The 12627-nt window shown below is 45.4% G+C and overlaps 1 non-coding gene across 1 annotated transcript; it reads left to right on the top strand.

Annotated features, from left to right (window-relative positions):
- Window positions 1-9370: 9370 nt before the first annotated feature.
- On the top strand, window positions 9371-9473 carry LOC112129866 (U6 spliceosomal RNA). The gene has a single exon (XR_002912203.1). It is a non-coding gene; the product is annotated as a U6 spliceosomal RNA (small nuclear RNA).
- Window positions 9474-12627: the final 3154 nt, after the last annotated feature.

Raw genomic sequence — 12627 nt, forward strand, 5'->3', positions numbered from 1 at the left:
CAAGTGGGGTCTGGGTCGGGGAAGGGAGCCCCAGCCCTCTTGACCACACCTGCATGGAATACAGTTTTTGCAACACAGAGCTGGAAGAGATGAGAGACACCAGTGACACGCCCTTCTTAGAGTGAAACTGCAGCCTGGAGTGGAGACAGAGGGAGCCCCCTATTTTCTTGGGAAGCGACACCTGCTTGGGAAGAAGATAGGAGTGGGATGTGACTCAGGTGCCACAGACTCTTTATTCTTACTGGGATTCAGGAGATTTTCTTGAATAAATATTTCTTCATTTGCTGTATGTCCTTAGGACAACATCATTTTATTTTAATTATTTAAATAATTTTCACCAATTAGGTAGGTCAGGTGCAGTGGCTTACACCTGTAATCCCAGCACTTTGGGAGTCTGAGGTGGGAGGATCACTTGAGCCCAGGAGTTTGAGACCAGCCTAGGCAACATGGTGAAACCCTTCCTCTACAAGAAGTACAAACATTAGCCGGGCGTGTTGGTGCATACCTGTAGTCCCAGCTACTTGAGGGGCTGAGGTGGAAGGATCGCTTGAGCCTGGGAGATCAAATCTGCAGTGAGCTGAGATGCTGCAGTGAGCAGTGAGTGGAGTGTCACCACTGCACTCTAGCCTGGGTGACAGAGCCAGACCCTGTCTCAAACAAACAAACAAACAAATAATTTTCACCAATTAAATGGCTGTTTTGTAGGGAAAGGTCTGCTGAGTTCCTCACATAGCCATCTCAGACAGTCCACCCATAACTCTTGTGGTGAACTGATATGAGCATAAAAGAAGGCCACGTGGCCTATTGTTGCAAGAAAGAGCCATATCTACAAAGCAACCTCCAAATGCTGAAGGAGCCAATCAACCAGAGGAGGAGGCAGACAAATCCAGTTTGTCAGCATAGGATGATTTACTGGGTAAATTTACAGATAGAAAAGCATGGTCTTGGGGGGCTGCAGACACGTAGATCTCTGCAATGCAACCCCTCAAATCTAGGGCTTCTATCTTGGGGAAAAGTATATGTGCTCTGGAAGGAATTTGTAGGTGGCTATGAGTATCACTACACCTATGATGTCTGCAACAGCATCTCACATTGTCTTGGAGGAAAAGTGAAAGTTAAAATGAATAGGTGTTCCTACCTAAAGAGTAATACATCAACTACACATTTGGAAGGTATTCTTGGACTCAGGGTCGGTCAGGCAGATTAGCGTTTAAAATAAAGTCGCTCTTGTCCCTGCACATATGTTTTAGCATATAAAAGTTATGTAGCGAATTTTAAGTCAAAGTTACTTAAATAAAACTGAAATTTTACATTTGATTTTGAAAATGTAATTAAATATTTTAAAAGCATACCTTGGAGATATTGTGAGTTTGATTCTAGACCACTGCAATTGCAGCAAAGTGAGTAACAGAAATTTTTTTTATGTATGTTTACACCATAATGTTTTCTTCCTTCCTTCCTTCCTTCTTTCCTTCCTTCCTTCCTTCTTTCTCTCTTTCCTTCCTTCCCTTCCTTCCTTCCCTTCCTTCCCTCTCCTTCCTTCCTCCCTCCCTCTCCTTCCTTCCTTCTTTCTTTCTCTCTCTTTCCTTCCTTCCCCCTCCTTCCTTCCTTCCTCCCTCTCTCCCTCCTTCTTCCTTCCTTCCTTCGACTGAGTTTAACTTCTGTTGCCCAGGGTGGAGTGCAGTGGCACAATCTCGGCTCACTACAACCTCTGCCTCCTGGGTTCAAGCGATTCTCCTGCCAAAGCCTCCCAAGTAGCTGGGATTACAGGCGTCCATCACCACGCCCAGCTAATTTTTGTATTTTTAGTAGAGACAGGGTTTCGCCATGTTGGCCAGGCTGGTCTCAAACTCCTGACCTCAGGTGATCCACCCGCCTTGGCCTCCCAAAGTGCTGGGATTACAGGCGTGAGCCACCGCGCCCAGCCTATAAAGTGTTTTAAAATTAACAGATGTACATTGGTATTTTAGACATAATGCTGTTGCACACAAAAGAAACATATACGTGTGAAACAATGTTGTCCAACAAACAGGAATTTTATTTTGCTGAGTTGTTCTAAAAAAAAAAAAGAAATGAAAACAAAGAATAAATAATATTACATAAACTTAGTTCATAAAGCGGCAGCAGGGTTTGAGAGGAGTTACTTCAATTTTGAAAGAATTTCTAATGTGGATGGGCAAAATGGCATCAAACATCACGTTACAGAGAAAACTTTCAATCTATGCAGCAAGCTTTACTGCTGTCTTATTTTATTTTATTTTGCTTTATCTTATTTTATTTTTTTGAGATGGAGTCTCATTCTGTCACCCAGGCTAGAGTGCAGTGGTGCGATCTCAGCTCACTGCCATCTCTGTCTCCCGGGTTCAAACAATTCCCCTGCCTCAGCCTCCCAAGTAGCTGGGATTACAGGCGCACGGCACCTCACCTGGCTAATTTTTGTAAAATTAAAAAAAAAAAAACCCACAAAAACAAAAAGAGCAACTTCATAGACAAACAAGGAAAAAAAAAGAAATCTTTTATCTTTAGCCTTTTTAACCATCTCATACAAACTAAGTACATACACAAAAAAGTTACTGGAATGCTCAGAATAAGATTGTTTTTCTGTTGTCTTTTTTTTTTTTAACAAGGTTTTTTTTTTCTCCTTTGAGATTACAGTGAACATGGTCACACCACAAGTAAAGTCAGAAGTAGGACAGAGAACGCTCCAAAGGTTGGTTTGGTTATCTGAGATCATTAAAAATGGGTGACCCTAGGCTGGGCGTGGTGGCTTATGACTGTAAACCCAGCTGCTTGGAAGGCTGAGGCAGGAGGATCGCTTGAACCTGGGAGGCAGAGGTTGCAGTGAGCTGAGACAGCGCCACTGCACTCCAGCCTGGGTGACAAGAGAGAAACTTCGTCTCACAAAAAAAGAAAAAAAACAAAAAAAAAGGCTGACCCTAACAATATGTACAAAAATATAAAATGTAAGTAAAAAACACAAATTTCCTTTTCAAGTATTTTTATGGAGGTGAATTCATACTAATAATCATAGTAATATTCCTATAATAAGATTAGTCTTTTTTTTAAAAATTTTACTTTAAGTTCTGGGATACATGTGCAGAATGTGCAGGTTTGTTACATAGGTATACATGTGCCATGGTGGTTTGCTGCACCTATCAACTTGTCATCTAGGTTTTAAGCCCTGCATGCATTAGGTATTTGTCCTAATGCTCTCCCTCCCCTTCCCCGACCCCCCACCCCCGCCCCAAGAGGCCCCGGTGTGTGATGTTCCCCTCCTTGTGTCCATGTGTTCTCATTGTTCAACTCCCACTTATGAGTGAGAACATGCGGTGTTTGATTTTCTATTCCTGTGTTAATTTGCTGAGAATGATGACTTCCAGCTTCATCCATGTCCCTGAAAAGGACATGAACTCATTCTTTTTTATGGCTGCATTTAAAGTACTTTGAAGAAAAAAAGCAGGGCCTTGGAAGTTTTGGTTCTTTTTTCCTCCCCTGTTGCAAATTCTCATGGTTTGAGTTGGGTGGTGGAGAGTGCGTGTCATCTGTGGGCGGTCTCTCTACTTGAAGGTGACTACGTTTGGATTCAGAGATGGGAAGTGGAGGATGACTAGGTCGCAGCCATTTTTTTTTTTTTTTAGTTTAATTTTTCCTTTTTTGCTGTCTAGTTGTCCTCATCAATCTTCTGCTTCTTGGTATTGACATCATCATCCTCATCATCTTCAGCTGTTCACTTGCCCGTAGCAAACTCAGCTTCCTCGTCTTCATCTCCATCCTCTTCCTCACCATCACCTTCTAACTCTTCTTCATCTACCTCATTGTCAGCCTCCTGCTCCCAATTTCCCTCACTAGCGTTCCCATTAGTAGAGGCATCTCTTCCATTTCTGCCTCCTCCACAACTTCCTTCTCCTCCTTTAAGTCCTTGGTGGTGATCTTGGAGCTGGTGTCTATGGCTGCATCTGACATGATGGGGCATGCCAGTGATCTGATGCAGAGGATTAAAAAGGAAGCGAGAATTCGAGGACTCTGGTGATAAAGCTGCCGGAGTCCACAGAGGAGGAACCAAGGAGCCAGACGAGGAACAATGCAAAGATGGCTTTTCAGAGCAGCCAGTGGGGGTGTTTTCATTTCAACAGTGTTCACAGGAGTACATTCCATCTCAAGAAACCCTCTTGGTGCATGCATAAGAATCAATTTCTAATCTGTAGAAGTTTGATCATGAGATTGCAGCAACTCAGCCACATCTTCAGACTCCACCTCTAATTCTGCTTCTCTTGCTGTTTACATCACATCTGCGGTGACTTCTTCTACTGAAGTCTTAAGTCCCTCAAAGTCATCCACCAAGGTTGGAACCAACTTCTTCCAAACTCCTGTTAATGTTGATATTTTGACCTCTGGCCATGAATCATGAATGTTCTTCAGGGTTTCTAAAATGATGAATCCTTTCCAGAAGGTTTTCAACTTACTTTGCCTAGATCCATCAGAGAAATCACTATCTGTGGCAGCTATATCCTTACAAAATATATTGCTTGAATAATAAGACTTGAAAGTTAATATTACTCCTTATTCCATGGGCTGCAGAATAAACATTGTGTTAACAGGCATGAAAACATTAATCTCCTTGTATATCTCCATCAGAGCTCTTGGGTGACCAGGTGCATGGTCAATGAGCAGTAATATTTTCAAAAAAGTCTTTTCTTCTTAGCAGTAGGTCTCAACAGTGGGCTTAAAATATTCAGTAAATATGGCTGGTCGTGGTGACTCATGCCTGTAATCCCAGCACTTTGGGAGGCTGAGGTGGGCGGATCACGAGGTCAGGTGATCAAGACAATCTTGGCTAACACCGTGAAACCCATCTCTACTAAAAATACAAAAAATCGGTGGGGCATGGTGGCACGCACCTGTAATCCCAGCTACCCGGGAGACTGAGGCAGGAGAGTCACTTGAATCTGGGAGGTGGAGGTTGCAGTGAGCCAAGATCATGCCACTGCACTCCAGCCTGGGCAACAGAGTGAGACTCCATCTCAAAAAAAAAAAAAAAAAAAAAAAAAAAAAAAAAAGTTTGGTGGCTGGGTGCAGTGGCTCATGCCTGCAATCCTAACACTTTGGGAAACCGAGGCAGGCAGATCACTTGAGGTCAGGAGTTCGAGACCAGCCTGGCCAACATGGTGAAACCCCGTCTTTACTAAAAATATAAAAATTAGTCGGGCATGGTGGCATGCACCTGTAGTTCCATTTACTGGGGAGGCTGAGGTCAAAGAATCCCTTGAACCCAGGACGTGGAGGTTGCAGCGAGCCGAGATCACGTCACTGCACTCCAACCTGGGCGATAGAGCAAGACTCTGTCAAAAAAAAAAAAAAAAAAAAAGAAAAGCAGAAAAGAAGGAAAAAAAGAAAAAAGAAAGAAAAAGTTTGAAATATCACAAGAATTACCAAAATGTGACACAGACATGAAGTGAGAACTTGCTGTTGCAAACATGAGGCTGATAGACTTACTTGATGGAGGTTTGCTATAAACCTTCAGTTTGTAAAATTGCACTATCTATCTGCAAACTACAGTAAAGTGAAATGCAATAAAACAAGGTATGCCTGTAAAAGTATTTTTATAAAAAATGAACTGTCCACAATTTTATTGTTCAATGTCCATCTAGTTGCCAACATAAAGAAATGGCATCACATTTCACACGTTATGTCTAGATCCAATTTATCCAAACCTAGGAGCAATATGAGGATTTTACTATTGCCAAATTTAGTTTAATTTAATTTTTTAAATTTTTGTAGAGACAGAGTCTCAGTATGTTTCCCGGGCTTGTCTGGAGCTCCTGGGCTCAAGCAGTCCTCATGCCTTGGTGTCCCAAAGTGCTGGGATTACAGGTGTGAGCTACCATGCATGGCCGCAAAATATTCTTTAGAACTGTGACAAATATTGCACTGATTTGGGAGTACCTCCAGAATCAGGAATTGGACAATCAATACAAGTGGGAAAATGTGGCCGGTCGCTGTGGCTCACGCCTGTAATTCCAGCACTTTGGGAGGCCGAGGTGGCAGATCACCTGAGGTTAGGAGTTCAAGACCAGCCTGGCCAACGTGGTGAAACCCTATCTCTACTAAAAATACAAAATTAGCTGGGCGTGGTGGTGCAGGCCTGTAATCCCAGCTACTTGGGAGGCTGAGGCAGGAGAATCGCTTAAATCCAGGAGGCGGAGGTTGCGGTGAGCCGAGATCGCGCCATTGCACTCCAGCCTGGGCAACAAGAGCAAAACTCCGTCTCAAAAAAAAAAAAAAAAAAAGGTAGCCGGTCATGGTGGCAGGCACCTGTAATCTCAGCAACTTGGGAGGCTGAGGCAGGAGAATTGCTTGGACCCGGGTGGCAGAGGTTGCAGTGAGCCAAGATCGTGCCATTGCACTCCAGCCTGGGCAACAGAACGAGACTCTGTCTCAAAAAAAAGAGTAGGAAAATGTGTTTTGTTATGCAAAAATCAATTGTATTTCTGCTCTCTGAAAGTAGGAATTGACAAGCTAATTAATTAGTCCTTTTTATTACCAAGCACCTGTGCTGCTCAAATTCTTCCCGTATCTTGAGTCAGTGCTTGCCTCTGAAGAACCCACAAATCTAGATAGCATCCAGACACTGTCATCTTTGATTTTGAAGACATAGGGCAAGTGATGTGGAGAAGCCTTTCTCTGGGGCCTGAACAGTGTGAGTCATAAATGCCAGTGCTGAAGGCTCTAGATTGTGCTGCACTATCACTGTTCACCAGATCCAAGCAACATAAATGCCTGTTGTTCTTTTTTTATTTTTTATTTTTTTGAGATGGGGTCTTGCTCTGTCATCCAGGCTAGAGTGCAGTGGTGCGATCTCGGCTCACTGCAAGCTCCGCCTCCTGGGTTCACGCCATTCTCCTGCCTCAGCCTCCCGAGTAGCTGAGACTACAGGCGCCCGCCACCACGCCCGGCTAATTTTTTGTATTTTTAGTAGAGACGGGGTTTCACTGTGTTAGCCAGGATGGTCTCGATCTCCTGACCTCGTGATCTGCCCGCCTCAGCCTCCCAAAGTGCTGGGATTACAGGCGTGAGCCACCACACCCAGCCAGGTGCCTGTTGTTCTTTAGTAATTTTGCATTTGTACATTTGTGATTTGGGGCTCTCTAAAGAGCGAAGTCCAGGAATGGCACTCTTCTTGTCCAAGTATAAAGGTGAGATAGTTTTATGCTCCTCTTCGGCCAGTATTTTCTTTTTTCTTGTTTCCAACAATTCTAACAATGCCCCTGGCTCCTAAAACTGCAATATTTGTCCTTGTAACACGCTCAGCAGGCATATCTATTTCTTAGAACATTTGCACAGTAACACAAAGGCAGAAATAATGCCATTTGGTAAAAAGAGAAAAAAAGTTAATTTGTGACTGTTGTTTAATAAAGGAGTAGACGATTAAGGTGCCCTAGGCAAGGACTCAATATTAAGTGAGCTTTCTGGTATTTCCTCCTGACAGACCGTTCTACCTCCTGGATGGTCGTGACTGGCAGGTGTAGCTGACTTGGAAGACTGAGCCTGGGCTGGACGGCTGATTGAGGTCCCTTTGGGCTGCAGCAGCCCGCTCACTCTTTTCTTTTCCTTTTCTTTTCTTTTCTTTCTTTCTTTCTTGTCTGTCTTTCCCTCCCTCCCTCCTTCTTTCTTTTTCTTTCTCTCTCTCTCTCTCTCCCTCCCTCCCTCTTTCTTTCTTTCTCTCTCCCTCCCTCCCTCTTTCTTTCTCTCTCTCCCTCCCTCTCTCCCTCTCCCCCCACCCCTTCTCTCTTTCTCTCTTTCTTTTTTTTTTTTTCAGACAGAGTCTCGCTCTGTCGCCCAGGCTGGAGTGCAGCAGTGGCACAATCTCGGCTCACTGCAAACTCCGCCTCCCGGGTTCACGCCATTCTCCTGCCTCAGCCTCCTCAGTAGCTGGGACTACAGGCACCTGCCACAATGCACGGCTAATTTTTTTTGTATTTTTAGTAGAGACGGGATTTCACCGTGTTAGCCAGGATGGTCTCGATCTCCTGACCTCATGATCTGCCCGCCTCGGCCTCCCAAAGTGCTGGGATTACAGGCGTGAGCCACTGTGCCTGGGCCAGCAGCTGTTCTTTCAGGTAGCTGAGAAAGTCAGACAGGCCCTGATAGATTTGTCTGACAACATTTCTTTGGTCTCTGAATACAACTGCCATGTTTCTTGTTCTCCTAAGGCTCTAATAATGCCCAAAGAACCCTAGTTCATTTTCTTTTTTGTTTTTGAGACAGAGTCTCGCTCTGTCACCCAGGCTGGAGTGCAGTGGCATGATCTCAGCTCACTGCAACCTCCACCTCCTGGGTTCAACCGATTCTTCTGCCTCAGCCTCCCAAGGAGCTGGGACTACAGTCACATGCCACCATGCCTGACTAATTTTTGTATTTTTAGTAGAGATGGGGTTTCACTATGTTGGCAAGGCTGGTCTTGAGCTCCTGACCTCAGGTGATCCGCCCACCTCAGCTTCCCAAAGTGCTGGGATTACAGGCATGAGCCACCATGCCTGGCCTCATTTTATTTTTTTTTGAGGCAGAAGTCTCGCTCTGTTGCCCAGGCTGGAGTGCAGTGGTGCCATCTTGGCTCACTGCAACCTCTGCCTCTTGAGTTCAAGCAATTCTCCTGTCTCAGCCTCCCAAATAGCTGGGATTACAGGCGTGTGCCACCACGCCCAGCCAATTTTTGTATTTTTAGTAGAGAAGAGGTTTCACCATGTTGGCCAGGCTGGTCTCAAACTCCTGACCTCAGGTGATCCACCCAGCTTGGCCTCCCAAAGCGCTGGGATTATAGGCATGAACTACCATGCCCGGGCCCTAGTTCATTCTCTAAGATTATAGCCAACCATTTCCTGGGACATGGGAAGTCCTTCCACCTTCCCATATACTCTCCTTTTGGAAGAATGAGTTTGATAGCAAGGGAGGCCTACACCACAGCCCAGTATTGTGGTAACGGGTGCAATCTAAAAGACATGTGACACGAACTCAAAGATTTTGCCTGTGAATTAATTCAGTTCACATTTCCTAAGAGTTTACTATATACTGACTCCTGGGGTAAGTACTGTAAACTGTTGTGTCAGTGAGTGACAGAAAACACACGGGGTCAGTAGAGACACAGAGGAGGGGCACTTGGCCAGCTCAAGTACTGGAAGGTTCCCTATCCGGTGTTCCCTACCTGACCAGTGAGGCTCACGGAGTAACACAGGGCATCAGCACACGAAAGGCAGAGGATGAGATTCTAGCAGGAAAACTCTACCCTGGCCACCAGTTCCCAGAGAGGAAGGGTTGAAAATTAATGACCACATTGCACTTAGCCAGCCTGCAATATTAATAACCTGTGCTGCGCCTGCTTCAGCAACAGATATGCTAAAATTGGAATGATACAGAGAAAATTAGCATGACCCCTGTGCAAGGATGACATGCAAATTTGTGAAGCGCTCCATATTAAAAGGTAGTAACAATAATACTAGCTGTTATGCTGAAGCCGCCTTTGTGGAGAAGTTTTCTGGAGTAGCAGGAGACTTATTTTTAATGATTATTTCTCCAACACCAGGCATTATTGGTGCCGTGGACATAGTGATGAACAAAATATAGCAGTCCTGCCTTCATTGAGGTAAGCTCTTAGAACAGAGATAGTGGAGAATCAATTAAACAGATAATAATCCATGCTATGAAGAAAAATGTGGCAGGGTGCCAAGGCTCACGCCTGTAATCCCAGCAGTTTGGGAGGCCGAGGCAGGAAGATCGCTTGAGTCCAGGAGTTTGAGACTAGCCTGGCCAACATAGTAAGACCCTATCTGTACATAAAAGTTTAAAAATTGGTTGGATGTGGTGGCGCGTGCCTGTGGTCCCAGTTGCTGGGGAGGCTGAGGAAGGAGGATTGCTTGAGCTGAGGAGTTGGAGGCTGCAGTGAGCTATGATCGAACCATTGCACTCCAGACTGGGCGAGAGAGTGGAACTCTGTCTCAATAAATAAATAAATAAGAAAAATGAAGCATAGAGTAAGAGCTGTGGTCAGGGAAGGCCTCTCTGAGGAAGTGACCAGGTAAAAGAAGGAAGTAAGCCATGAGAAATTTATAAAGGCTGGGTAATGTATAAAGAAAAGAGGTTTAATTTGCTCATGGTTCTGCAGACCGTACAGGACCACCATGACTCAGGTGGCTTACAGTCATGGCGTAAGGCAAAGGGGAACAGGCGCATCACATGGAGAAAGCAGGAGTGAGAGAAGGGGGAGGTCCCAGACTCTTAAACAACCAGATTTCTTTTCTCGTTTTTTTTTTTTTTTTTTTGAAACGGAGTCTCACTCTATTGCCCAGGCTGGAGTGCAGTGGCGCAATCTCGGCTCACAGCAACCTCCACCTCCTGGGTTCAAGTGATTCTCCTGCCTCAGCCTCCCGAGCAGCTGTGACTATAGGTGCCTGCCACCATGCCTGGCTAATTTTTGTATTTTTAGTAGAGACAGGGTTTCACCATGTTGCCCAGGCTGGCCTCGAACTCCTGACCTCAGGTGATCTGCCCACCTCGGCCTCCCAAAGTGCTGGGATTACAGGCATGAGCCACTGTGCCTGGCCAAAAACATGTGTTTTGAGGCCCCTAGTTTGCTATTGTCCTGGACATAGTAGCCTTCTTACTGATTTTAAAAGGGGTATAAATGATTTGGTGTGTCTTGATAGGTCTCATTATATTTTGCTTCAAAGGCCACAAGCTATAATTATCACTGATTTTTGTTCTGTTGAAAATGTCTTTGTCAATATCCCCAGAGGTATACAGCTTGTGAAAATCATCCAAGATGAAGAGAATGTCTGCCCCCTTGATATTTACTTAGGGAGTGAGGATAATGATCTCTTTGCAACTGATATTCTGCTTCAGAATATCATTTCTACCCAAATCAGACCAAAAAATCATTTGTTTTTTTCTTCAGGCTTTCCATCTGGGCCCTTTGTACCCACCTCTTTTTCTATGTGACGATTTGCCAGTAGAATACTCCATTTCAACAAACAGGTCTATGGAAATAAGCAAACTAATTACATGCAGCTTCTTTTATGCTTGTGGCCCAGATTTAGGAGTTCCAGACCAGCCTGGGAAACAGATTTAGAAATGGAATCAAGTATTGACAGTGCTGTGATTGCTGAAGGCAGTCTACCTATCCACCAGCATGGCCCAAGCTGGCAGCGTTCGAAAACCTTGTCTGAATTGAGGAACAAGAAGGGGGCACCCCCAGGCCATCTCCCGTGACCTTTGGAAAGTGCAGAAAAGCCTCGATGTCTCCATAGGAAGAAGCACAAAGTTGAGAGGAAGGAGGGCTCACACGCTGTCCAGGTGGCCTCTGAAGCAAATAATAGGGCCCTCCCTCTGGAGATTGGAAAGTAGATTTCCTGGTGGGGCCAGGGAAGACTAGGCTGGGTTTTCTGAGCAGGGCTTCGTTAAAGAGGGGACACCATCTATGCAGAGTCCACCCTATCCTCAGAGGCCAGCAGCAACAGATGGAACCAAGTCCAGCTGGATCTGGGGCCTCCTCACCTTGGGCCTACAGCCAGCTACATTAAGACACCTCTGCTGTCTTCTTCCGTGTCCTGACCACTTCCATTTCCTGCTCTCCACACCAGGGCAGCTATGAAGCGAGACCTTGTAAAGAGAGGAGGCAGCAGGTATCACAGAACCAGACCAGGTCCACTCCCCAATCTCCTCATTCTCCCAGCTTGTGCTGGGAAGGGGAGGTGAAGCACTGTGAACCAGATATGCGAGTGGGGCTTGAAACAGGGCTGGCCTGAGCTTTACCAGGCTAAAGTGATGAATCTGCCCAAGATATTGCTAAGGGACTGACAGGAACTGGCATAGAGTGATTAGAAGCAGTGATTAGAAAACAGAAAATGGGCTGGGCACCATGGCGCATGCCTGGAATCCCAGCACTTTGAGAGGCCAAGGAAGGCAGATCGCTTGAGCACAGGAGTTCAAGACAAGCCTGGGAAACATGGCAAAACTCCATCTCTTGTTTTTTGTTTTTTTTTTTCTTTTTTGAGACAGTCTCACTCCAACACCCAGGCTGGAGTGCAGTGGCGTGATCTTGGCTCACTGCAACCTCTACCTCCTGGGTTCCAGCGATTCTCCTGCCTCAGCCTCCCGAGTAGCTGAGATTACAGGTGCCCGCCATCATGCCCAGCTAATTTTTATGTGTTTAGTAGAGATGGGATTTCACCACATTGGACAGGCTGGCCTTGAACTCCTGACCTGAAGTGATCTGCCCACCTCAGCCTCCCAAAGTGCTGGGATTACAGGGGTGAGCCCCCATGCCCGGCCAAAACCCCATCTCTACAAATACAAAAATTAGCCAGGCATGGTGGTGTGTGCCTTACTACAGGTACTCGGGAGGCTGAGGTGGGAGGATGGTTTAAGCCAGGAGGTGGAGGTTGCAGTGAGCCAAGATCACCCCACTGCACTCCAGCCTGGGCAACACAGCCAGACCCCCATCTCAAAAAAAAAAAAAAAAAAAAAGAAAGAAAAAATGGTTTCATGTTGATACCTCAATGAGGTGAGGCTTCTCAAGAAAACAACTGCACTTAGACTCCTGTCTGGATATATTTCCCCTTCTCCTTTGATGTCCCC

The sequence above is a fragment of the Pongo abelii genome, chromosome 19 (assembly GCF_028885655.2).
Source record: "Pongo abelii isolate AG06213 chromosome 19, NHGRI_mPonAbe1-v2.0_pri, whole genome shotgun sequence".
In the NCBI taxonomy this organism is placed as follows: Eukaryota; Metazoa; Chordata; class Mammalia; order Primates; family Hominidae; genus Pongo; species Pongo abelii.